This window comes from Aethalodelphis obliquidens, unplaced genomic scaffold (assembly GCF_003676395.1).
Source record: "Aethalodelphis obliquidens isolate GAN/ISIS:26980383/991018 unplaced genomic scaffold, ASM367639v1 scaffold29, whole genome shotgun sequence".
NCBI classification, from domain to species: domain Eukaryota; kingdom Metazoa; phylum Chordata; class Mammalia; order Artiodactyla; family Delphinidae; genus Aethalodelphis; species Aethalodelphis obliquidens.
Window position 1 is genome coordinate 7,754,398 of NW_020837973.1, and position 24,760 is coordinate 7,779,157.

The window sequence follows — 24,760 nt, forward strand, 5'->3', positions numbered from 1 at the left end:
ATTACTGTAGCTTTGTAGTATAGTCTGAAGTCAGGGAGCCTGATTCTTCCAGCTCCATTTTTCAGGAGAACAGTATGGAGGTTCCTTAAAAAAGTAAAAATAGAACTACCATACAACCCAGCAATCCCACTACTGGGCATATACCCTGAGAAAACCATAATTCAAAAAGAGTCATGTACCAAAATGTTCATTGCAGCTCTATTTACAATAGCCAGGACATGGAAGCAACCACATATATATAATGGAATGTTAGTCAGCCATAAAAGGAAAAGAAATTGAGTTATTTGTAGTGAGGTGGATGGACCTAGAGTCTGTCATACAGAATGAAGTAAGTCAGAAAGAGAAAAACAAATACAGTATGCTAACACATATATATGGAATCTAAGAAAAAAAAGGTCATGAAGAACCTAGGGGTAAGACGGGAATGAAGACACAGACCTACTAGAGAATAGACTTGAGGATATGGGGAGGGGGAAGGGTAAGCTGGGACAAAGTGAGAGAGAGGCATGGACATATATACACTATCAAACGTAAAATAGATAGCTAGTGGGAAGCAGCCGCATAGCACAGGGATATCAGCTCGGTGCTTTGTGACCACCTCGAGGGCTGGGATAGGGAGGGTGGGAGGGAGGGAGATGCAAGAGGGAAGAGATATGGGAACATATGTATATGTATAACTGATTCACTGTGTTATAAAGCAGAAAGTAACACACCACTATAAAGCAATTATACTCCAATAAAGATGTTAAAAAAAAAAAAAAAGAATAATGGACATTTAAAACCTGCTGAAATCAGTCCCAATGACCTGTTGGGTCTTCCATTGTCCAAGGTGGGCTCCAAGACTAAGGAAGAAGACAACTCCTTTCTTCATTACTGCGAGAGGCCAAGTTGCTCAGAGATGCATTTGTTTCATGCTTTTGAGGCTACAGCAGGATTAACACTCTATGAATCCCTGGGTGTGTTGCATAACCCAAAATCTACTTGTGTTCTATTTGCCAGCCTCTCAATATAAATTAGTGATAAAAATAAGAAATAGGCTACTCTGTATTGAACCAGATGGTGTCTAACTTTCCTATAAACATGGCTGTGTTTAGAGTGTTTACACATGTAGGGGACTAGAAAGATTTTCATTTCTTTACATTTGGCAATGAGTCATGTCACCCGTTTCAGCACAAAGTGTACTGAAACTTCTTCCCCAGGAAGAACCAGCATAGCTTCACTAATGTTTAAAAACAACCATGTCAGCTGCCTTAGATTAGTCATGAAGCCGTTCTTCACATCCTGCAGCCTCCAGCAAGGACAAGATCTGATCAAATCGGACTCACTAAATGGAACCAGAAGGCCGGGCGCGTCCTGATGCAAACCTGCTGTAGAAAAGACACTCTTTTTTGTATGAATCAAAGATGCTTTCTCCATTTTCTTTGCAACACACACCCTTAAACATGTCAGCCCACGACCCTGACTTAAATGCGTCCCCCCTACCTGCGTCTCTCTCCCCATCCTTGATTAGTGACACCGTGGACCAAAATATCTGACCTGGGACAGGAGTGTTGAATAATGGGGAAACTTCTGAGCTTACTGACTATTAAATGAGCCACAGTCAATTGCTAACCACCACATTCAATACAAGCCCTGCTCCACTGGACTAAGTGGAAAGGAAACAAGACTGGTTTGAAAGACAGACGGCATTTTACAAAATTGTGTTTCGTTATTTTCCATTGACAAGCTCTACCAGCAAATGTGACAACACAGGGAGAGTGATCCAGGTCATGTCTGACCCATACAAACCCCCAGTGACTGTTTTTCCTGTCCCTTCTCCCTGCCTCCAAAACGGGGTGGGTTTGGGTTTCCTTTTCATAAACCGTCAAGAAGACAAATCCCTCCTCTTTGGGATGGACAGGATGAAACTGACCACTGCCATTGCTTTGTTTTTTTTTTTTCTTTTGATTTTACAAGCTACTGAGAAAGTAACTCCCCTGCTTGTGGTACATATGAAGTTTATTTAAGAATCTGAATCAAGAACTCTGTATTTCTTGCCCTTTTGGATTATATCTTGTTGGCTCAACCTCGTCACTCAAGCCAAACATCCTAAGAGCCGTTCCTGCATCCCAGCTGGTTCTCTGAAATCCACGTGTCCCCTGTGTCCCTATGCGATGCAGTCACCCCTCCTCTGTTTCCAGGATACCCAGTGCCTGCCTCTGGCTATATCATATCACCCTCTGTTGTTTATTTGTCTGCTTCCCCCATCAAGGGCACTCATCCTGTCCTATTCAACTTTGAGTCCCCAAGCCCAGGCTTAGGCAGACGGGCAAACATCCGATAAGGTTTCCTTCATTTTATTTCCAGGCGTGTGCAGATGATAATGGACCCACGGACCCGGGGGGAATAATTCTAAAGTCAGCTTCTTGAGATACTCTTCCAACTTGGCATCACATCATCCAATCTGACAGCAATCAAAATCACCCAGAAAAAACAGAGCACACCAAACCTAGGTGGGATTGAGATGCTGCCTGGCCCTCCTCCAGGTCTAGAAGATGCCAGGCGCTCAGCAGGTGCCCGGGTAGGAGACGGTGGGTGGCGGCTGTGTGGGAGAGAAAGTCCTGAGGAAAGGAAGTCACACCTTCCTGGACCAGAGGCTTGAGGCTTGCCTTGATCCCATCTCTGCTCAAAATAAAATTCTCCTTTCGCCTCTCTTTAGAAGGATTTCAAGTCTCAGAGGCAGCTTTCTGATGTTACTCCTACAGGTTTGGGTCCGCTTTTCTACATCCTGTTTATGCTCTTGTAAGATCCAAACTTATCCCAGACTCTCCTGTGCAAAGAGGCCAAAATCGCTCTCTTCTTATCTACGAAGCCGACTGACATATACAAGGGTCCTTCTGCAGACTCCCTGGGGGAGCTGCCTCCACTCCCCCCAAAACCTCTCTAGGTGCTCAGAGATGTCCCCATGGAGAGATGGCCACTCACATGAACAGAGTCAGGACAGGAGAACAAGGCCAACCCGGTGGCCAACAGTGACCAGTCAGGAAAATGCCTTTCCTTAGTGATATACACACTATGTTTTGTAAATCGAATGCTTATACTGATAATTCCCTTAGTAAACCCATTTTTCACAGCTACCAGGTGAATTGCTAAGTAAAAATTACTCTAAGTTCTGAACTAATAGTGTTCATTTGAACTGGAATGTTTCCTACATAGCAATTCTGTAGCGATTGATTAAAACAAAATCCACAGTGTTTTGTCCTTGGGCTTCCATTCTCTCTATAATCACAGGTTTCAGGCCCCTTCACCCACACAGTGTCCTGAACATACTTGACCCTCAGCTGATGGCCTGCTCACCCTATGTCCCTTCTCCCCAGTTAACTGCAGAATAAGGAAGTATAAAGCAACTGACCTTTATAAAGTATAAAGCAACTCCCTTTCACCCTCTAGTTTTCCACGTCACACATAGCTTTAGAAAACATGAACGTGCTCTGGACAACGTGAACATGAAATTATGACGTGCTTTACCCAGTTAAAAACTTAAAAGCATTTTAGATAATTCAGTAGCAGAAAATCAATCTGTGCTTAGGGACATTTTATGCTTGACTTTAAAATGTGCATTTTAATCTCAATGTTATGTTTTTTGACTCCGTTCATACTTAGGCCTACAAAAGTGATGCTATTCCATGAGGGTAATGAGCCTAACAATTGAATCCAGCTTTAAAGAAAGGTCTATATGACTCTAGTGAAGAGGACAAAACAGTGATACAGAAAATAAAGTCAAGTGACAGCAGGACACAGACTTGTCCTTGCTTTGGGATTTTGTTTTTCAAACTATATACTCATGTTAAAATAAGACATTCTTGGGCTTCCCTGGTGGTGCAGTGGTTGAGAGTCCGCCTGCCGATGCAGGGGACACAGGTTTGTGCCCCGGTCCGGGAAGGTCCCACATGCCACGGAGCGGCTGGGCCCGTGAGCCATGTCTGCTGGACCTGTGCGTCCGGAGCCTGTGCTCCACAACGGGAGAGGCCACAACAGTGAGAGGCCCGCATACCGCAAAAAATAAGTAAATAAATAAGACATTCTTGTCACATCAGGTTTCTCATCCACGTCCCCTCTCTTGGACCAGCAGACAGCTAGCGTCTCAGCACAGTGTTAGTGCAAAATCTGTCTCTCCTCACACATTTCACCAGAGGAACTACCATCTAATTATGGACCATCCCATCAATGCAGCTGTCACCGTGCACATCAGGGAAATTAAACCATAAACAGAACCCCTCATTCGCATGGAAAGCTGATAGCAATGTGGGAAGATGTGATAAGACCCGTTATTATTCTTGGAACAAAACATCTCGCCTTGTTGGCCATTTACATGGTCGTGTGCTTCAGATTGCCCTGGGGCAATTGCCCTGGGGCAGGGCTATGCATTATTTACTGACAATTTCTCAAGTGATGCTGCCTTTCCAAATATTGTAAAAGAAGCTGTAAATCAGAAGAGTAGCATGAAATTTTGGTTACAGCTGCTTGTCTCAAAGACTCCTAAGGTAAACCACCAAACCGTAGCTTGATGTAACAGCATGGTCTTTACCCACATTTCTTGACAAACTCCTCAACCCCAGCACACTAGGTCTCTCCTAATTGTATATTCTGGGGGTGGGGGGCGGACGCAGGGGTCTTTCAACAGAAGCTAAAAAGATGCAAATTGATCATAACCACCCTGAGATGAGAAAGACCCAGCTTCCATGATTTCCCTCTGCTGTGAACCTTGGGAGAGGTCACCCTCCCCATCGTCATCTTCTTCTCTTGGCCATGGATGGCAGATGGGAACTCCACTTTGCAGACAAGGCACCTGACAAAGTGTGGACACCAAGTAACAGTTTTGGTTCTATCTGAACCATACAGTAGTAGGAAAAAAATAATCATCATGGCGGAAATCTGAATAACTGAAAGGTTTTAGCCCTACACCTAGTCCATCTGCCATCAAAGGACAAACTGTCAATGGAAACAGACTCTTCCCCTCGTTCCCCTGCTTCACCTTTCCTACCAGCATCTTTTCCTTTTGTCAGTCCTACAGCCCATACCACAGGCCCTACAGTGCTCCTTATGGCTACAGCAGACCTTTAAAGAAAGGAAGGGCAGAGAACTTACAACGACACGAGCTCTCCTCCCTCAAGGACATTCACTTTGGGAACTGTCATTGCTCAGAAGACATCTTCATCCCTGCTGAAATCACCAGAGGGAGACCCCTTCTCCTCAATTTCAATTTGCTTTGACAGACACACAGTGATCGAGGAACCGCAGGCTTCCCAAAGCAAGATGCTGTGCAGGAATTTCAGAGCCGTCCTTGGCTTGTGAGCAGACGTCGGCAGCTCGGGGAGGAAGCTCTGTTGCAACTCAGCCAGGGTGCCAGCCCACGTGCCAATACATGATCTCACAAGAAGAAAAGCATCCCCGCCCAGATTATTCCAGCCCGGCCCCCGATGGCTCCCACCAGGGCACGGAGGCCAGCACTGTGTTTTAGAAGGAAGTTTCACAGCCCTGTTAAAAGAAGAATCATGGTGGGCTCCCACAAATAAGGCCACACCTTTAACCCGGAGCAAATGAAACTTTCTTTTACCTTCCAGCCACACTCTCCCTAGGCAAAATTTAAAAAGAGAAACTAGAGATGCAAAGTAACCATTGTCGCCACTTGCTTGGTAGATGTGCCTAGTTTCCTCACCCAGCTTGTTATTCAAGGTGCTATTTATTACAAAAGCTCTAAAATCATTGTTCTCCTCCAGGTCAAAGCAGAAGCACTGATGTCCAGAGATAAAGAGGCCACACAAGGACAGGCAGGAAAGTGTCCAAAGAGGTCCAATTCCATCAGGAAGAAGGAATGTCTGAGAGCTGCTTCAAAGGCTGGGAAGTTTTCCACCAGTGACACTGCAAATACCAAGGACACAGGGATTGACAGAAAATCCTGCTTCCTTACCAGGAGCTTAAACATCTACTTTGCACCTATGGGATTGAGAGTACAAACGGAGTTGGACAACTCCAAACATTACTTCTTTCAAATGGTAACTGATATTCATGAGAGAAAAAGAAAATACAGTCAATCCTCATTATTCACGGATTCCACATTTACAGATTCCATATTTGTGAATTCGCCTACTGGCTAAAACTTATTTTTTACCACAAAATGTGCTGCTGGCTGTAAGTGCAAAGGTAAGGGATCAACTATATATTAAATAAGGTGTCTTTATCAGAAATATGCATTAAAATGAGGTTCTTTATTCGTAGGTTGATGAAGATGTTGGGACCAGAAGCTCACAGGAACCTAGCCCCGTATGTCCCCTAGGAGCGATGATTCAGCACTAGCTAATTCAGGGTTCACGATGAACTTACAGGGCATGAGTACTATGAGTCCTCTGTAAGGACAGACTGGAAATAGTGAAGGTCATGAACAACAGACAGAATACCATAACCATGTCCCAGCTCTACATGGGAATGTCAGATGCTGGCTGACGTAAGATGATGTGAAGGTGGGCGGCAGGATTGCGTGAGTGGAGTGTATGTCACACAGAGGAGGGGCTGCCTCGATGGACAGAGATGAAGGGTCAGGCAATGGAAACTCCAAAGACACAAGCTACCTGACTGTTCCTGAGAAGAAAACGATTGGCCCTCTGCCTTCTCAGGAGTCCAGAACTCATCACGCTAGGAGCGAACTGTGGGAGCCCCTGGTGCCTGGCTGTCTGGCATTAACCTTTCTAGAGTGAGAGTCAGACCCCTCAGAAACAGACATCAGGATGATTCTGGGCATCCGGGATGACAGGCCAGTGGCCAAGGTCACTTGCTTGCCGACTGGGGGCTCTGGCTTGGGCTGGCAGGACTCTTTAGTGCCCTCATTGTATGATGTGAACCAGATCCTTGGGTTCTGCAGCAGATGATGATCCTTGCTCCCTCGATTTAAAGGCTGATGACAGTCTAAAGAGTTGATTGTGTCTCATTACACTTGAGATAATAGATGCCTGACAACCGAGGCTATTAACTTGAAGTTCCAAACACATCACACTGGCCCTCTGGCATATTCCCATCAGTCACATGTCAAATAGGAAAGTGTTTTCTTGCTACACAGCGTATAAAGGAGAAAACGTCAAACTGGTACAGACCGGCGAGTACTGCTTTTTTTTCCTAGTCCATGAAAGTCTTAATTCAATGGAGTCACTACACTACAAAGTACGCTGAGACCTTTAACATTAAAAAACAAAATAGGCAAAGCAATCCATAAAGGCCATAAAATAAAAAGGCCCAAAGCCTTTACTTTCTTGTTTCCTTATGGTTTTACAGGCTTTTTCCTCCAGAAAATTCTCCCCTTTATTACAATATTAAGAATTATAATTAATACCTTTTGGAATGGAACTGACTTCCTTGTAAACTAGATTCCTCCTTTTATAATGAAGAAAAGGAAAGAAAACTGAGCACCTTCCCCCCACCTCCACCTATACACAGGGAGTTGTCCAAAGAAAGAGAGTGAAAAGAACAGAAATGGCTCACATGTGCCCTCAGACTAAGAAAACATACTGAAAAAGCAATGCACAAACAATTTCCCAAGTTCAGAAAGAGTACTTTCAGCCATGATCACAAAAATATAAGCCGGTAGCCTCCACAAACACATTCATAGAGAAAATCCGAATCATCTATAAATCAAACCCAAGAATGATAGCTATGAGTCAGGTACCTGCATTTTTATTTCACCAGCATCAGACAGGGCTGTATCTTGCCTACACCTGAAGCTGTGATTATTGCAGACTAACCACACCTCTCAAGGAGTTCCCTGGTTAGTTAGCAGACCAGGGGCTTAGCTCTCGAGACCAGGAGGTAATGTGCCTACATGAACAGGCCAGGACAGGAAACGGGTTTCAGACTGGGATCGAGCAATCCTGTAATAAGAAATCGTGAGAACTTTGTTTTTAACGACTATTCCATCTGGCTTTTCAGCCAAAGCTGGCTCTAAAAAGTCCCTGCTCTCTCCGAATACTAGATGCTAAAAATAAGGACGTGTGTATACGTTAACTGAGAGTTTTGGAGAGATCTAGTGGCAGCATGAAAGGACGGCTTAAGCACCACTAAAATTTTGAGCTGAAAAGCAGAGAAACGGTTGGAATTTGACTAAAACTTTCAGAAGACCCTTCCAGGAAGTGTGAGTCAGCAGGGTACACGTTATCTGGAGAGCCTCAGAGGCACAAAGCACAGAGAGAAGAACGTGCTCAAAAAGAGTTTGAGGATGACCAGAGAAGGCGCTTAGAAAGAGTGAAGTCTCCACCTGCCAATTACAGCAGAAGTCAGCTCTTTGTTTCCAAGAAGCCCGCAGGTACGGGACTTAGATTGGGGCATAAATTCTAATTAAAGTAAATCCTTCTAGGTTCCCTGCAGAATTTCTACTCACCAGCTTCATCTTTCAGCAGGGTTTGAATTCCTTGTAACCGAGCTCAACAAAGAGCTGCTCTGTCCCCAGCTGGGCCAGGGAGGGACATACGTGTCATGGTCACACTGTGCCTTCCTGGGCAGTTTAATCTCTCTTCAACAACCCACTGCAAATAATTGCTGCTATAAAGACAAGCGTCAGGAATCTGAGTGCAGGTGAGAATCAGGATTTGCCTGGGGAAGAAGAGGGGGTAATTGAAAGCAGAGAACAAAATATCAGAAAAGGAGAAAATGAAAAACCCTGACTTTCAAGGGAACTCAAGGAGAACACAGAGAGGGGAGAAGAAAAGAGGACCATTTCTGGTGAGTGGGCAGAGCCCCATTAGGGGCACCTGTGACTTTGGGTGCTAACAGAAAGCAGATGTGTCCGTGGCCTTGGCCTCCTGTCCCTTCAACCCAGTCCTAAAGCTCCAATCAGTACCCCAAACCACAAAAGGGCTGGAGGAGACAAGGGAGGACTAAGTGGGTCCAGCTGCAATAACAAAACAGAAGGGTCCAACCGCGAAAGCTTTTAAAAATAAACGGTGTGATTCCAAGCAAGGGGGAAACCCAGCTCTGGGGAACTTCAAGCAGCCCTGGACCTCACCAGACCTCATTTTAAAAACCATTTAGAACTGCCTTTCAATGAGGTGTTTAAATGACCACAGAGGGGCCTGCCTCACCAAAAGAGAATAGGATCAAACAGGGAAATCCTCAGAAGAACTCTACTCAGACTGCTCTACAAAGAGACTCAACTGGCCTTTCCTCTCCCCATGGAAACTTCCTTAGTCTTGAACAGGCCTCAAAGCCCCCAGGGCTTAATACTGTTACCCCCTAAATTTTCTGAATCAATCCTAACAAATCAGCCCAACCATGTACCTATTTCAGAGCTTTTGGGAAATAATTGGTCTCCCTGTTTCTGCTAAAAACCTGCTGCTTCTAAGTTCAACTCCTGAAAGTATATGGCCCAGAACTTTCCAAGTTACTTTAAAAAGTAACAGAACATGTCACCCACCCATAATGGTTGTGCCTGAATGAATCCACAACTCCTTCTTCTCTAAGAAAAGTTGGAAAAAGGCTCCCCAGAACACTAGAAATGGCACCATGACCCAAGTTAAAATCCTGTTACTACTTTCTACCTGGGTAGCATGGACACGGTTTTTTGTGGATTTTTTATTTTGTTTGATTACCTTTCTTAAGTTGTTTCCTATGTAAAAGCAGGGAAATAACAGCAATCAGGTTAAAAGAAAGTTATGAGCTTCCAAAACTATGCATGCCAAGTTCCTAGCTCAAAGTTGGTACTCAATAATTCTATAACAAATGGAATTGTTCCTTAAACCAAAAAAGGGATGGCCTAGAGGGCCAGGGTTAACTTATTCTATGAGCCTGTGTCCACAGATTTACCTTGGTGGGTCTCATTGTTTAATCTATAAAATGAAGTTGGTATGTTTAGATAATTTTCTTTAATGCCAGTTTCAGGTCTAGAAAATCTAGTTGTCTGGGAATTTGGTTTCTTCCTCTGTACTGTGCAACTGCAAAGACTCATTCTATGCCTATCACGACATTTTTTTTTCTCCTAGCAACTTTTCCAGAATAAAAAAGCAAAGACTAAGAAACATCAATTTGATGCCCTCTAATATATAAGGACCATGTTCTGAAAGGGTCACAGGACAAGTTTTTGATATGAAGTACAAAAGGAAAAGGAAACTTATTCTCTAAAACTCAGCGCCTCTCCTTTCATATGAGAATGGGGCAGAGCAGTTATGCCTTACCATGTGGAAAGGTCCAGAGAGCTGATGACAAATGGGTCCCATTTTTTTTCCCTAGTGATAATAGTTTTGTTCTAAATCTTCAAGTGGGCTACCTTCTAAAAATTGATCAGACCAGTCTTTTGTTCTTTCTCAACGATTCAGGATAACATAGAAAGTATAAACCTGAGGTAACTGCCTGAAACTAAGAGGACCATTTGGCAATGAGGCACTTTCCTCAGATGTTCAGCTGCTCCACTGGGTAAGCACATCAGTAAAAAAGCAGGTAATGAAATATGGACGCAGGCACCCATGCACGTGTGGTCCAGCATGTAGGTTCAGGCAGCTAATGGTCAGATCGCGCATCAAACCATAGAAGGTGGCTGCAAACTGTTCTGGGGCTGCATGATGAGTCCATTAGCTGAAGCTCCGGGATGGACCAGGGAGAGTGTCTGCAAATGGCTGGTTGTCCATATGTAAAAGTCAAATTTTCTATTTAATATATTACAAGAAGCTTTGGATTGCCATGGACGGCAGTGCCAACTCCATGGAACATGTCTGAGCATCACTACCTGGGGGACCCAATGACAGCTAACAGGCAGGTGTAAGAAGCCAAGAGGCTCAGCCAGGGAGTCCCAAAGGGGTACACATTTTATAATCAAATTTGCATCAACAGTGACATCCTTTAAAACCATCACATGCTACTATCAGCTTCAGTCAGGAGAAGATAAGCTATGTTGGATGAAAACCGATTCAGGTAGGCTTAGAAGACTAAGCTCTTGAGTTCATCCATTTTCACAAGATAAAATATGGACCAGGAAGATTTTTAATCAATGCTGGTGGCAATAATTAAATACAGTGCATTTTATATATTATAAGGTTAATATCTAATTTTTTAATTTCCCATAATTACATTGTTTTCCTTAAAAACTGGAAATGTCTTCCAGAAAGCTATTGATGGATCATGTTTCAGGAAGACTCCAAGACAGCTCCCAGGATGCCTGCCTTGCAAGATCCCCCCTACTTGAAGGTAGGTAGGACCTGTGACTTGCTTCCTCCAACAGAACACAGCAAAGGTGACAAGCTATGAATGATTACATGACTCTGTTATATTAGAGTGCAGCACCTGCCTTGCTGGAGTCTCCTTCTCCCTAGCTGGCTTTGAGGAAGCAAACAGCCAAGCTGGAGAAGTTCACGTGACGAGGAGCTGTGGGCAGCCTCTAGTTGCTGAAGGAAGCCCCTGGCAAGAAGTGAAGCCCTCAGTCCTACAACCACTAGGAAATGAACCAAAAAGTAGATCCTTCCCTGTCAAGCCTTCAGATGAAACCTCAACCCCAGTCAACTGCCTTTGATTGCAGCATTGCTGAGAAGCCAGAGAAGCTGTATCCAGACTCCAGACCCATAGAAACAGTAAGATAATAGATGTGTTCTTTTAAGCCACTAAGTTTGCTGCATTATTTTAATATATTAATAAGATAACTGATACAGCCCATTAGAATGATACAAGCAATTTTATTTAAAATAAGCATATATAGGATACTATTCCATTGAACTGGTCTATCATAAACTATAAATATACATTTCTTAAGTGACTGATTTTCATAAGATTATTTTTAACTACAGTGCAAAATCAAGCATTGTATCAATAAATGGCTGATCCTTATTTTCCACTCACTACTCCACAGTGGTTCTAAAGATAGCAAGGCCTTAACCTAGTAAGAGAAATAAAGTTGCATATGATCAAAACAGCAACATTTGATCACTAGTTACTAACCATGGATAGTTCACTTTTAAATTGACCTGTAATTACTATAAAATGTCACATCTATGGGCTTCCCTGGTGGCGCAGTGGTTGAGAATCTGCCTGCTAATGCAGGGGACACAGGTTCGAGCCCTGGTCTGGGAGGATCCCACATGCCACGGAGCAACTAGGCCCGTGAGCCACAACTACTGAGCCTGCGCGTCTGGAGCCTGTGCTCCGCAACAAGAGAGGCCGCAATAGTGAGAAGCCCGTGCACCACGATGAAGAGTGGCCCCTACTTGCCACAACTAGAGAAAGCCCTCGCACAGAAACGAAGACCCAACACAGCAAAAATAAATAAATTAATTACTAAACTCCTACCCCCAACATATTCTTAAAAAAAATAAAATAAAATAAAATATCACATCTATTATTATCAAAGTTTATTTTCAAAATTCTGATAGTTTGTATAAAGCATTTCTGAGAACAACACACTAGGAGATTTTGATTTTGATGTTAACAATAGTATAAATGAAGGATCTGGTTGTCTGAACAGGCATGAGAAAGGTATTGCTAAATTGTTTTATGTAGACTGTTTCATGTTTGGGAGGTATATTTAGACTGCAGGATGTGTTGAAATAAACAGTCAGAATAGAAAACTAAAAACAGAATTACCATATGATCCATCAATTCCACTCCTGGGCATATATCCAGACAAAACTATAATTCAAAAAGATACATGCACCCCACTGTTCATAGCAGCACTATTCACAACAGCCAAGACATGGAAACAACCTAAATGTCCATCTACAGATGAATGGATAAAGAAGATGTGGTACATATATGCAATGGAAGAGTACTCAGCCATAAAAAAGAAGGGAATAATGCCATTTGCAGCAACACGGATGCAAATAGAGATCATCATACTAAGTGAAATAAGTCAGAAAGAGAAAGACAAATACCAAATAATATCACTTATATGTGGAATCTAAAATATACAAATGAACCTATCTTTGAAACAGAAACAGAATCACACACATAGAGAACAGACTGGTGGTTGCCAAGGGGGAGGGGGTTGGGGGAGGGATGGAGTGGGAGACTGGGGTTAGCAGATGTAAGCTTTTATATATAGAATGGATAAACAACAAGGTCCTACTGTATAGCACAGAGAACTATATTCAATGTCCTATGATAAACCAGAATGGAAAAGAATATTTTTAAAATGTATATATAAATATAAATATATATATATATACGTATAACTGAATCACTTTGCTGTACAGCAGCAATTAACACAACATTGTACATCAACTATACTTCAATAAAAAATAAATTAAATTAAAAAATAAAAAGATTTGTTTCTTATAGTTATGGAAGCTAGCAGTCTAAAATCAAAGTGTCAGCTGATTCAGTTCCCTGGTGAGGGCTCTCTTTTCGACTTGCAGACAGACGGCCACCTTCTTGCTCAGATGGCACAGAGAGAGAAGCAAACTCTCTGGTGCCTCTTCTCACAAGGGCGCTAATCCCCTCATGAGTGTCCTACCCTTGTGACTTCATCTAATCCTAATTACCTCCAAAAGACCCCATCTGCAAATGCTACCACATTGGGAATAAGGGCATCAATATACAATTTTTGGAGGGACACAGTTGCGTCCATAGCAATAAGCATGAAGGTATTTTTTAAAGCATGTTTTTGAGTTAGTTTAAACTCATGATTGGATGTTTAAATACATGCTTTCTGTCTGTATTCTTTTAAAGAGTCTAAAAATGCATGTAATAAAATATAGTATCCTAGATTTCCAAGTAGGAAAATTTTGCTGCTTACTCAAAGCTAAATGTTTTCAATCACATCTTCATTTGGGGAGGAAAAGGGGGAAATGTTTTCCTCATCTTGACATGTTTATCAATTCGAAACAGAACCAAATGTTCCATGTTTACATTTTCTAGCTCCCAGAAGTTATGGAATTCCTTAGTTCACAGAATTCATTCTTCTCTTGTCATTGAAAGTGTACAATACAATCAAATGAAAATAAGTACTGTATTAAGGCCATGTATTCCTCTACTTATAATAAACTGATAAGCCTTTGTCATTATGTTTTGAAAAATTTTAGATTATCTGTTGCCTTAAGACTTAAATTTGGTTATCTATCATCTATTTTGCTATTCTTATGGAGAGTAAGCTTCCAATTATTCCCTCTGTTTGCTGTCTTAGACATCCCTAAGCCTTGCTGAACAAGTAGCACAAGGCTTCTCTTTGGAACTAACCCCAAAGATGGCTAAGTAAACCAAATATGTACAGTCTACTGTAATTTACATCATTTGTGGAAATGCTTATTTTCTTAGTCACAGGCTTTGCCGTGCATTAAGCATAGAGATTTCCTAGCACAGAAATGATATTTAAAAGCTCTAGGGAAGAAGACCTAAATAGATGTTTCTCCAAAGAATATTTACAGACAGCCAACAGGCACATGAAAAGATGCTCAACATCACTAATTACTAGAGAAATGCAAACCAAAACTACAATGTATCACCTCACACCAGTCAGAATGGCCATGATCAAAACGTCTACAAATAACAAATGCTGGAGAGGGTGTGGAGAAAAGGGAACCCTCTTCCACTGTTGGTGGGACTCTAAGTTGGTACAACCACTATGGAGAACAGTATGGAGGTTCCTTAAAAAACTAAAAATAGAGTTACTATATGAGCCAGCAATCCCACTCCTGGGTATATATCCAGAAAAGATGAAAACTCTAATTCGAAAAGATACACGCACCACAGTATTCACAGCAGCACTATTTACAATAGCCAAGACATGGAAGCAACCTAAATGTCTATCGACAGATGAATGGATAAAGAAGATGTGGTACATATATACAATGGAATATTACTTACTCGGCCTTTAAAAAGAATGAAATAATGCCATTTGCAGCAACATGGATGGACCTAGAGATTATCACATTAAGTGAAGTAAGTCAAAGACAAATATCATAGGCTATCACTTATTTGTGAAATCCTAAACAATGATATGAATGAACTTATGGACAAAACAGAAATAGATTCACAGACATAGAAAACACACTTATGGTTACCAAAGGGGAAGGGGGGGAGGGAGGGGTAAATGAGGAGCTTCGGATTAACAGATACACACTACTGTGTATAAAACAGATAAACAACAAGGTCATACTGTAGAGCACAGGGAACTATACTCAATATCTTGTAATAACCTATAATGGAAAAGAATCTGAAAAAGAATATATATATATATATATATAATAAATATATCCATAACTAATATATATATAAATCACTTTATTGTACACCAGAAACTAACACAACACTCTAACTCAACTCTACCTCAATAAAAAAAATTTTAATTTAAAAAACACAAATGTCTTTATCTTTTATTCCCTATATATGTCCCCTTTGTCTTTTATTCCCCTTATATATTTCCCCTTTGTCTTTTATTCCCCTTATATATTTCCATTGTTATGATGGTTGCTTTGCTACATACAATCTTGGCCTAAAGACTGGAGACCGCTATGACCAACCTTGACCTCCACTCTAGTGCTAGGAGCATCTGTATCCCAAACCTGAACTAAATGTACGGCAAGTCTTCCAAAAAAGAAGGATGCACCAGGCTCTCAAAAAGACTCATATTATGGGGAACACTCAATTTATTTAAAACAAGAAAGTCTTATTTGGGAAAGACATGACCTGAAAAAACACGAAGGATTCTCAAGTGCAAAGTAAGGCTTCCGACACAACCAGTGCTAGGTAAAAGTTCACTGAAACAAACAAAAAGAGAAGGGAGATTTGGTGATAAACTGCATTTGAAAGAGTTGCTTTAGATCCAGAAAAAAACAAAGCTACACATCAACGTAAGGTATCACCTAAGCAGGAGAAGTTGCCAATAGCCTCTGGGAAGGACAAGAGATCTGGACAATATTAATAATTAAGCATGGTTTTCCTAGCAAATTAGTTTGTTTTTTTTTCTTAAATTTAGTCAGTAGCAATTATTCTATAAAGAAAACATCCTTCCTCCTGGGTATGAAGTAAACACAGCAGAGCTGTGACAAAAATAAAGCAGCCAGAATTTAAAGCTTACAAAAATCTGGGGCTAAAAATGGATACTCTCATTTTGCCTGCGAAATTATAGGTTTGGCGGGTGCTCCAGGCCACCAAGGTCTCCTCTGCCAATGTGACCTTCCTCTGTCCCCAAGGAGCTAGCTCTCCTCCAGCAGAGCCTTGCAATAGGAAATAACAAGGTATGTTTAATATACACACAGTAGGCGCTGAAACCACCGAAGTCATTCCAAGCCAACAGATGCATCAGTCAAACCCAGACTGGAACACGCTGCCTACACAGCAGTGCCCCTCACCCCGAAAGCGTTTTCACGGTCTATATTTTGTGGCTTTGGGGAACTGTTATCTATGTTGTTGTTACTGGTTGGTAAGCTACACTCTAAAGGCAAATCCTGTGGAGTCTTAAAATCAGTGATGCTATATAGCAGGTTTCCTCCACAGTGGAAGCACTGACATTTGGGGTCGGCTAATTCTCTGTTGTAGGGACCAACCCGTGCATTTAGGGAGACTGGCAGCATCCCTGGCCTCTACTCTCTAGAGGCCAGCAGCACCCACTACTGCCCCCCGGGCTAGGAAAACAGAACCATCTTTAGACATTGCCAGATGTCCCCCGGGGAGCAAAATTGCCACTGGTTGAGAGTCACAGGGCTAGAAGCATAGGATGGTATAACTTTCAAATGCAGGCATTGAAAAGGATGGGGTAAATCTATTTGCTGCCCTAGAACTATCTTTGAGACAAAGAGTTACATGAAAACAAGCAGGAGTCAGAACAATATCTAAGTTCCCATTTCTTACAAAGAGTCTGTGTGGTATGTTTCCATCTGCTTAGAAAACTTCTGGAGAAAAACCTGAGACGTAATCCTGCTTGTCTCTGGGGAGGGGGATCTCGTTTACATTTTTCTACCATTTAAATTGTTTGCTATACTCCTTTTCATCATTTAGGAAATGATTTTAATAACTTTCCATATTTTTAAAATTGTAGCATTCAATATATTTTCCAAAAAACTAGGAGATTTTTGTTTGTTTTATCTTTTAGTAAAATTGCAGTTTATTTATTTTATTGAAGTATAGTTGATTCATAACATTCATTAGTTTTGGTTATACATACATATATATATGTATGCAGTGATTCAGTTATACATACAAATATATATTCATATATATATATGAAAATATATACCTATTCTTTTTCAGATTCTTTTCCCTTTAGGTTATTACAATATATTGACTATAGTTCCCTGTGCTATACAGTAGGTCCTTTATGGTTATCTATTTTATGTATAGTAGTGTGTGTATGTTAATCCCAAGCTCCTAAATTATCTCTCCCCCTCCCCTTTCCCCTTTGGTAACCATAAGTTTGTTTTCTATGTCTGTCGGTCTACTTCTGCTTTGTATCAAGTTGCAGTTTAACTGGGGCTTGAACCTCGGAGCCTCAGCTGGGGAAGCTGGCTCCAGGGGCATGATGCCACCAATGCCAGCCTCTCTCGGCACTAGCACTGAAGACTGCTGACCATCACCGCCTACTCTGAGTGGAAACGGGGAGAAAATGTGTGAAAGTGACACAAGCGCCCATAAATGATTGCTCGCTGTGAGGTAACCGTAGCCCTAGAACAAGATCATGACGACTAATGGAGTCGGGCCTCCTTTCAAGCAGATGCGGGCGGCCAGTCCCACCCGCTGGTCTGCAACCACCCGTGACTGGAGGTTTGCTGCACCATGCCTCCATGGAGTAGTGTGGGGAGAGGGGCATGTCCAGGTTCCACGGGTCTCCTAGCATCACCCAGAACCTTTCGTTGAATCATCAGTTTCAGGAGTCCCAGTTCCATCATCCAGGACGCACATGAAGGCTGGATGACACGCAGTCGTTCAGTGCCGGGTTCTGGCTGTCCATCAGAATGAGTAAGGAAGCATCAGAATGGAGGGTCCCAGGCCCGTCCCAGACTCACTGCATCAGAATCTCTACTTGTGGGGCCTCAGTTTTAACAGGTTACCAGGTGATTCCTAGGAAACTGTCTTCTTTACAGTAACTTTTCCAAGAGCTGAAATCTCAGGATTTCCCCCAAAGCCTCCATGGATGATCTTGAAACAGGTTGAGAGAAATTTATTCATCAGAGAACAGTTTCAATCACCCACAACGAGCTAAGTTAATATAATCAGTTTCAGTCCATTGGGCTGACTGCCTGTAGATATTTAATTACACCATTTTGGGTCCTAGTCACTGCCTGGAGTTCTAGAAGCCTGACGGAGAGCGTGGCAGGCACTAACGTGGAGAAGCGAGAACAAAACTTCCGGGAGAAGTTCCGTGTGGCCCAAGTGTAGACACCCTGGCAGGGAGTTTGGAGATGAGGTTACAAGTTAAAGTGATGCTAAGCTTTGGACCAGGAAGGCCTTAAAGTTCCCCTCGGTTTGACTAAACTTTAGGCACCTTTCTTCCTGACCCTGGGCCCCTGACCACCCTTTTCTTAGAACATTTACTTTAGAAAACTTAGAGTCATCAATACTTTCTCAGCCCCTTTGAGATACAAATCTTCTCACTGCCTCGTGCCAGATTTACAACCCAGAATTGTCTGTCTCAAGGACCCAGGGGCCATCCCTTTGAAATGTGGCCCTCAAGGAAGATAGGGCGCCTGTCTCCCAGTCTCTGTGGGAGGGTGGGCTCCTAACTGCTGTGTGCCAATTAGTAAACACAGGTGGTCTCATCACACCAGCCGGCCACCTCCCTAATGCCCTCCAGTACTTCTGCATTAGCCCTCCCCAGTGCCTACAAACTCTTCCACTTTTCATTTCAGTGGGATTGAGTTCAGTCTCTCTCCTCTGTTGCAACTGTCTTGACCCCTATTGCAATAGCCTTGAATAAAGTCTTCCTGACCTAAAGTCTAACTTCTCCAGTACAACTTTTCTGTGGCATTATCGAAGGGACCTGCATATAAGCAAAGTCTGCTTCTTACTTTATCTCAAGAGCGATGGGAATTCAGTGAGGTCTCAGAGCTGGGGGTACACAGATCTGAGTGGCTGTTTATAAAGGTAATCCGGATACCCTTGGGAGATCACTTGGAAACAAGGATTAAGCCACTAAAACTAAGAGGAGTCATGAGGCCAGTGAAGGAATGATACCTCCAACTATCAAAGCAGAGAAAGAGAACAGAAAAGAAGGGCTAGAATTTCGGGGGTGCAGTGGTTTATGAGGTAGACTTGGGCAGCTATTAGAGAAAGGGTATGAAAAAAAAAGGATAGACTGTAGAATGAGTCTGAGATCTCTAGCTTGGACAGCTAGGTAAATGTGTTTAAATACAAAGACAAGGAAATCCAATTACCAAAGAGTCGTTAAATGAATACAATCTGTTCTTATGTTACTATAAAATTATTTTCAATGTTTATCATAAATATTTCGGAGTTAATGAACTGGGACTGGTTTCACCTGAGTAGTTGGCTGATTTTTTTCTCATCCTTCCTCTTCCCACACTGCATTAAATAATTGGCATCCACTCCCAACAGGCGTTTCTAAAATACTCTTCAAAGTCACTGCCAAGAGGGAACCTGTGTTTTCAGATCAGTGTGTCCCAGATTTATCACAGGAGTGGGCAGATGTGACGGAAGAGGAGAATAAGTCCTGGCAATCCCAACGCAGAGACAAGTTTCGTGGTCTGTAGTGAGTACCAGCAGGCAGCAGGCAGAGGCATCCTCACAAGTGAGCGTCCAAATAAATCCTCTTCCCCAGACACAGAGTTTCTGGCCTTTTCATCTCATGAGCTATATAAACAAAAGGAATCCGAAGCCGGAAACAGGGAACTGAGCTGCATGAACTGTTCTGAGCCCAGCTGAGCGTTGGCTTAGTCCCAGATTATGACTTTGAGTGTCTTCTACTTCCACAGGTAGGAGCTCTAGGGCACTCACTGGGGGATTCCAAGCTTCCACCTGGCTGTGCTACTCTGCAGAACTCCCACAGCTTAGATGGAAAACTCTCTGCTTCCTGGCACAGACTAGAGGGCTGTGAGCATGCGTGGCTTTCTACCTGGACAGAATTTGGTAAAGAAGCCTCAGGAGCCTAGGAGGCAGAATCAAGCTGAGGCGGGTCCCAGCAGCTCTGGGCCTGGCGGTAGGGGCCAGGGTGGGTGGAGAGGCCAAGGCAGGCCTGAGCCCATCCTGGTCCGGCGTGAGCCTGGCACCATGCCTGCAGGAGGCTGGTTCCTTGTGCGGAATTACTCAATGCTACAAATAGGGGAACATTGCTGATGAAAGTTTTACGAGTTTATTAGTAATCGCACCATTCAGGGTACTAAAACTTCAAAGTCCTAAGAAGTCCCACTAACCCTTACAACACCCCAGTGAGCTAGGGAAGCAAACAGGGATCATTATCCCCATTTTAGGGAGAGCAGAGACGGGTAAGAAGCTTTGCTCAGAGCTGTAGGAAGATCAGCGTTGCTCACGTCTTGGTGACCACCAAGTCCAAATTCAGAATGGCAGGCTCCACTGACTCATGCTAGGAGGGTCAGCTAAGGAGTCTCTCGTTACTCAGAATGAAACTTGTGACCAGATTTTATTTAAAATAAAAGAAGCAGACATTGGTTTTTTTGTTGTAGCTTTAATAACAGTAAATGACAGTAATTTTGCCAAATTAGAAATGTCTGACTTGAGGCACTGGCCAACTCCTCTACTGCCGGAATGTAGACTAGATGATTTTGACAGATCTCATCCAGAGCTGGACCAGGATCTCCAGGCCTCCTCCCTGATGTTGCCCCATACTGCTTCCATGGCAACCTGAAAAGCTTAGGCATGAGTACTAAACCACCCTCAGTGTTGTTTTTCAATCTCCTTTTAAACAAATTATAATATTTTTCTGAATATTTACCTATGTTGTGAGAAATTTTGGAAAATACAAAAAAGTAGAAAGAAAATAAGAGTCGTGAGGGATCTCTTACTGGTGGATTATAAATGACCTCTGGGAACCTTTGGGGGCATGTGCTACCTGTCAATTTTTAGGTATGTAAATATATTTCTATTAGGTAAAATTGGAGCTACTTTCCCTATTTTGACCCAAAGCCTTGAATAGCATTCAAACATATGGATTAAATAACTACATAACAACCCACCAAATGGTGGTGTCCATTTATTTAGCCAATCTCCAACTATTGGGTACTTTGGTGACTTCCAGTTAGTGCTAGCATGACTCTAGGTAAACATTTCAAATAAAGCTCTCTGATTATTTCTTTAGGGCAAACCTGTAGAAGAGGAATCACTGAGTCCATGGATTCACACATCTTTAAAGCTTTTCCTATATGTATCAATACTACCACACTGTTCTCCAGAATGTTGTATCAATTTCCACTTTTGCCTGCTTTAAGAAGTTAATTTGTCTGATCCCTCCAAAATTCCTCTACTGGTGGGGCTTAAGAGTGGCAATGGGTTGCAATCATGGCTAGAACATTTGGAAAAAAACATGTTTAAAGGAAACATAGGTTTCAGTCAGATGGAATGCTTATATGGGAGGGCTAGTGAGGGCTGCCAGCCAAGGGAGAAAACTAACATGTCTCCATTCCTCCAAAAAGTCACCCCCATTCATTAAGTGACTATGGAAGACAATTCATGTTCAAGGCCCTTGCAAGGTGTCCCCATTTTACGCTTGAGAAAAATGAGGCTCACAGAGATTCTCTAACTTGGTCATAACAGGATGGTGCCAAGATGGCAGCCCCCGGCTGTCTGCTCCCTCCCACCGAGATATAAATGGGGACCCTAACCATGCTGGGGGCTCTGAGCGGTGTGGGTAAGTGGCCCTTTTGATCATGGCTATTGTCCCTCCTCTTCTTCAAATACTAATGGCAGAAAAGGTTTCAATCCTAGACCCAAAGCAACCTTTATCCTGCAATGAACCTCTAACAGGCCTGTATTGAAGGAGTAAGAACCCTGGGTACTTGGAGTACTTTTACTTATACCCTAAGGCACGAAGGGTTCCAAAGGCAAGCTCTGAGTCAGACAACTGTGGGTTTTAGTCCTGACTCTGCAACTTATGACATGTATGACTTTGGGCATGCCACCCACTCCTCATTTATTAAATGAGGATGAGTAAGAGTTAAGGAGACAGTGCAGGGACCTCCCAGGCGGTCCAGTGGTTAAGACTCCACGCTCCCAATGCAGGGGCCGTGGGTTCAATCTCTGGTGAAACTAAGATCCCGAATGCCATGTGGCATGGCCAAAAAAAACAAAAAGAGAGAGAGAGAGAGAGAGATAGTGTGTACACAGAGGGATTATCCCAATGCCCAAAACATGGTAAATGCTCAAGAAATGCCCTCTATTAAGAATTCCTATCATTGCAAACAAAGTGATAAGGATGTAGCACAGGTATTTGACTCAGAAGGAGACAGGAAATAATCTGGCTTCCACACGCTGCAAACTCTGTCCTCAGGATGTCACAGTATTTCCCTGGGCTGCATTACCCAGGCAGGCACAATTAGAGAAGGTCCGGGAATGGCAAGTTCCTTGCCCCTGCAGTGCTGGCCTCAAAAGAATTCTGCAGCAACCTTGTGCAATGGCTAAGAGCTATGACTCTGGGGAAACAGACAAGACTAGATTCCACAACCAACTCTGTCCAACACTATCGGGCAGCTTTGAGCACGTACACATCCTATATAAGCCTGTGTGTAAAATAAGGATCATCACAGTTCCTACCTGTTGGGGGAAGTAAATGAGATGATACTACACATGCAAAGGTTAGGGTGACCGTGCCTGACACATAAAAAAACAAAAAAAACTAATTGTGAAATCTGTTCACTTGTCTTCCTGGAGCCCTCCTCCCAGCACCTGGTAGAATATCTCACCTCCCCACCTCTTTGAAGTGGGCTATGAACACATAATTTCTCTGGCTGCTATAAGTGGATTGGACTGGAGTCCCCTTGGGTAGAAGACTTTAAGAGACAGTGGTCCATATTACCATGTTCTCTCCCTCCCCATCAAAATGACCAGCAACAATCCAGGTGACAGTGGCCCCAGAAGTCAGCCTGCCCCCGAAGAGTGAGGATCGGGGTAGCAGAGCTTCTGGAAACCCCAGAAGCACACAGAGCATGAATGAGAAACAGACACTAGCTAATGTATGGAAATTTAGGGATCTTTTGTTACTGTAACTTAACCCATCAAATTGATGCTGATGTAATTATGTGTAATCTGTCAGACTAGTTCAGAGGATGGAGAAAAGAGCCCAACTTTTGATCAAAACTTTAATAACTGTGATCGAGGACTTTCTCAATTAGAGTAGGTGGCTAAGGAGAAAAGCTTTTCCAAAGCAGTGGAAAGTCAGAAGCGAGAACTTTGTTCAGGACCCGGTGGGAGCAGACTCTCCCCCCTCTCCTGCAGGTCAGGAACCAGGAGAACCCAATTCCCTCACCTCCAAGGATCACACCCCTAAGTCTACACGACGAGTGATGTAGGTGAATTGAGGATGAAAGCGTGATGGGGTCTAAAACCAACAGGGCTGATTCCTAGGTTCCTGCAGGGCTATGCGTCTCCCCTCAGCGCTGCCCAGCAGGTGCCCGGAGACAGATCTATTCAGGGGATGTTGCACAGGGACAGAACAGATTTGCTGGGACTGGGCACGCACACCCCATCTCCCCAAGGTTTCTGCTATCATTGACTGAGTCAGTGAGGGAGAGAACGGTGTGACTTCTTTCCGCCAATCCGTAACCACCAGAGACACAGGAAATGCTACAGTATCAGGTTTAGAACTAGCCACGACTTCAGAAAATTCAAAAAGATTGTTGTCAAAGCAACCGGTTTGGGGTTCGATTACAATAAGCAAGAGAGATTTGTTGAAATACCCAAAACATGCAGCATAATTCAGTTTTACAAGTCATGTATAATATGTTGAATAACTGTTGCTATTAACAGCTATTAACAGTTTCGTCAACCAGTAAGTCTGCATGTATTCATTTTAACAAGATTCATTAACGACCTTGCTGAATGATACAGTTACAAGCAAACTCATTTACTTAAAATTAAATGCTCTGTGGTACACTTTTAATTTCCAATTTAGCTTGAAGGAATAATACAGAAAAGTAGAAAAAGTAACAAGTTGCTGCTTTTAGTAAAATGATGTAAAATACTCTTTACTATATGAGATTTAAATGCAAATTATTAAGAATGGGGCTGTACAATTTTTAATTTTAAAAAAGCTATAAATTCTCACTTTTGTCTCTCAAAAGTACATATAGCCAGTCATGTTTTCTAAAGGCATCTGTCCTATGGGAAATTTTTCTTCCGCTTCTCCTCTGAAAGCTTGGCGGTGTTTGCTTTTGTTTTTTTGTTTTGGTTTGGTTTTCTTCTATCTGCCTCTTATCATTTTTGAGCATAGAAAAGACATCATATAGTGCTCTGGAAGAGTTTTTTGTTTTGATTTTTGTTCTTTTATAGCACTTCGTGATAGCATTACGTGACTCTGGAAATCTGTTCTGTGCTCTGCGAGTAAGGTATGAAATGGAAAGTTCCTGCCCTATGTTCGAAGAACAGAGTCAACCCTATTGAGGCTGTATTGTATTCTTTCCTGTATTGTCCTATAGGCACAGAAATAATCCTTGGCTTGGTCTGGGGCAACAGCCAAAGGAATTATCTAAAACAGCAGAACCCGAGGGGGATAAGAAGGTTGGGAGGTGATGAGGGGAAGCAGTCAAAAAAAACTGTATAATAATAATTTTTGTTCACTTCCAGATATTTCCTTAATGTTTTCATAGGCCTTTTTTTCTTCACTGTGTAATCTGCATATACTCATTGTAGACATTTATAA

The 24,760-nt window shown here is 42.6% G+C and overlaps 1 protein-coding gene across 3 annotated transcripts in view; it reads right to left on the reverse strand.

Moving 5' to 3' along the window:
* The window catches only part of SEMA5A (semaphorin 5A), a 477,675-nt gene that overhangs the window by 363,528 nt on the left and 89,387 nt on the right, over positions 1 to 24,760 (reverse strand). For 2 of the 3 annotated variants that reach the window (XM_027125302.1, XM_027125301.1), the window contains exon 1: positions 5,128 to 5,354. The exons of the other annotated variant lie outside the window; for it this stretch is intronic. The gene's annotated coding sequence lies outside the window, so the exon portion shown is untranslated. Of the gene's footprint in view, positions 1 to 5,127; positions 5,355 to 24,760 lie in introns of those variants that run through there. 3 annotated transcript variants of the gene reach the window in all.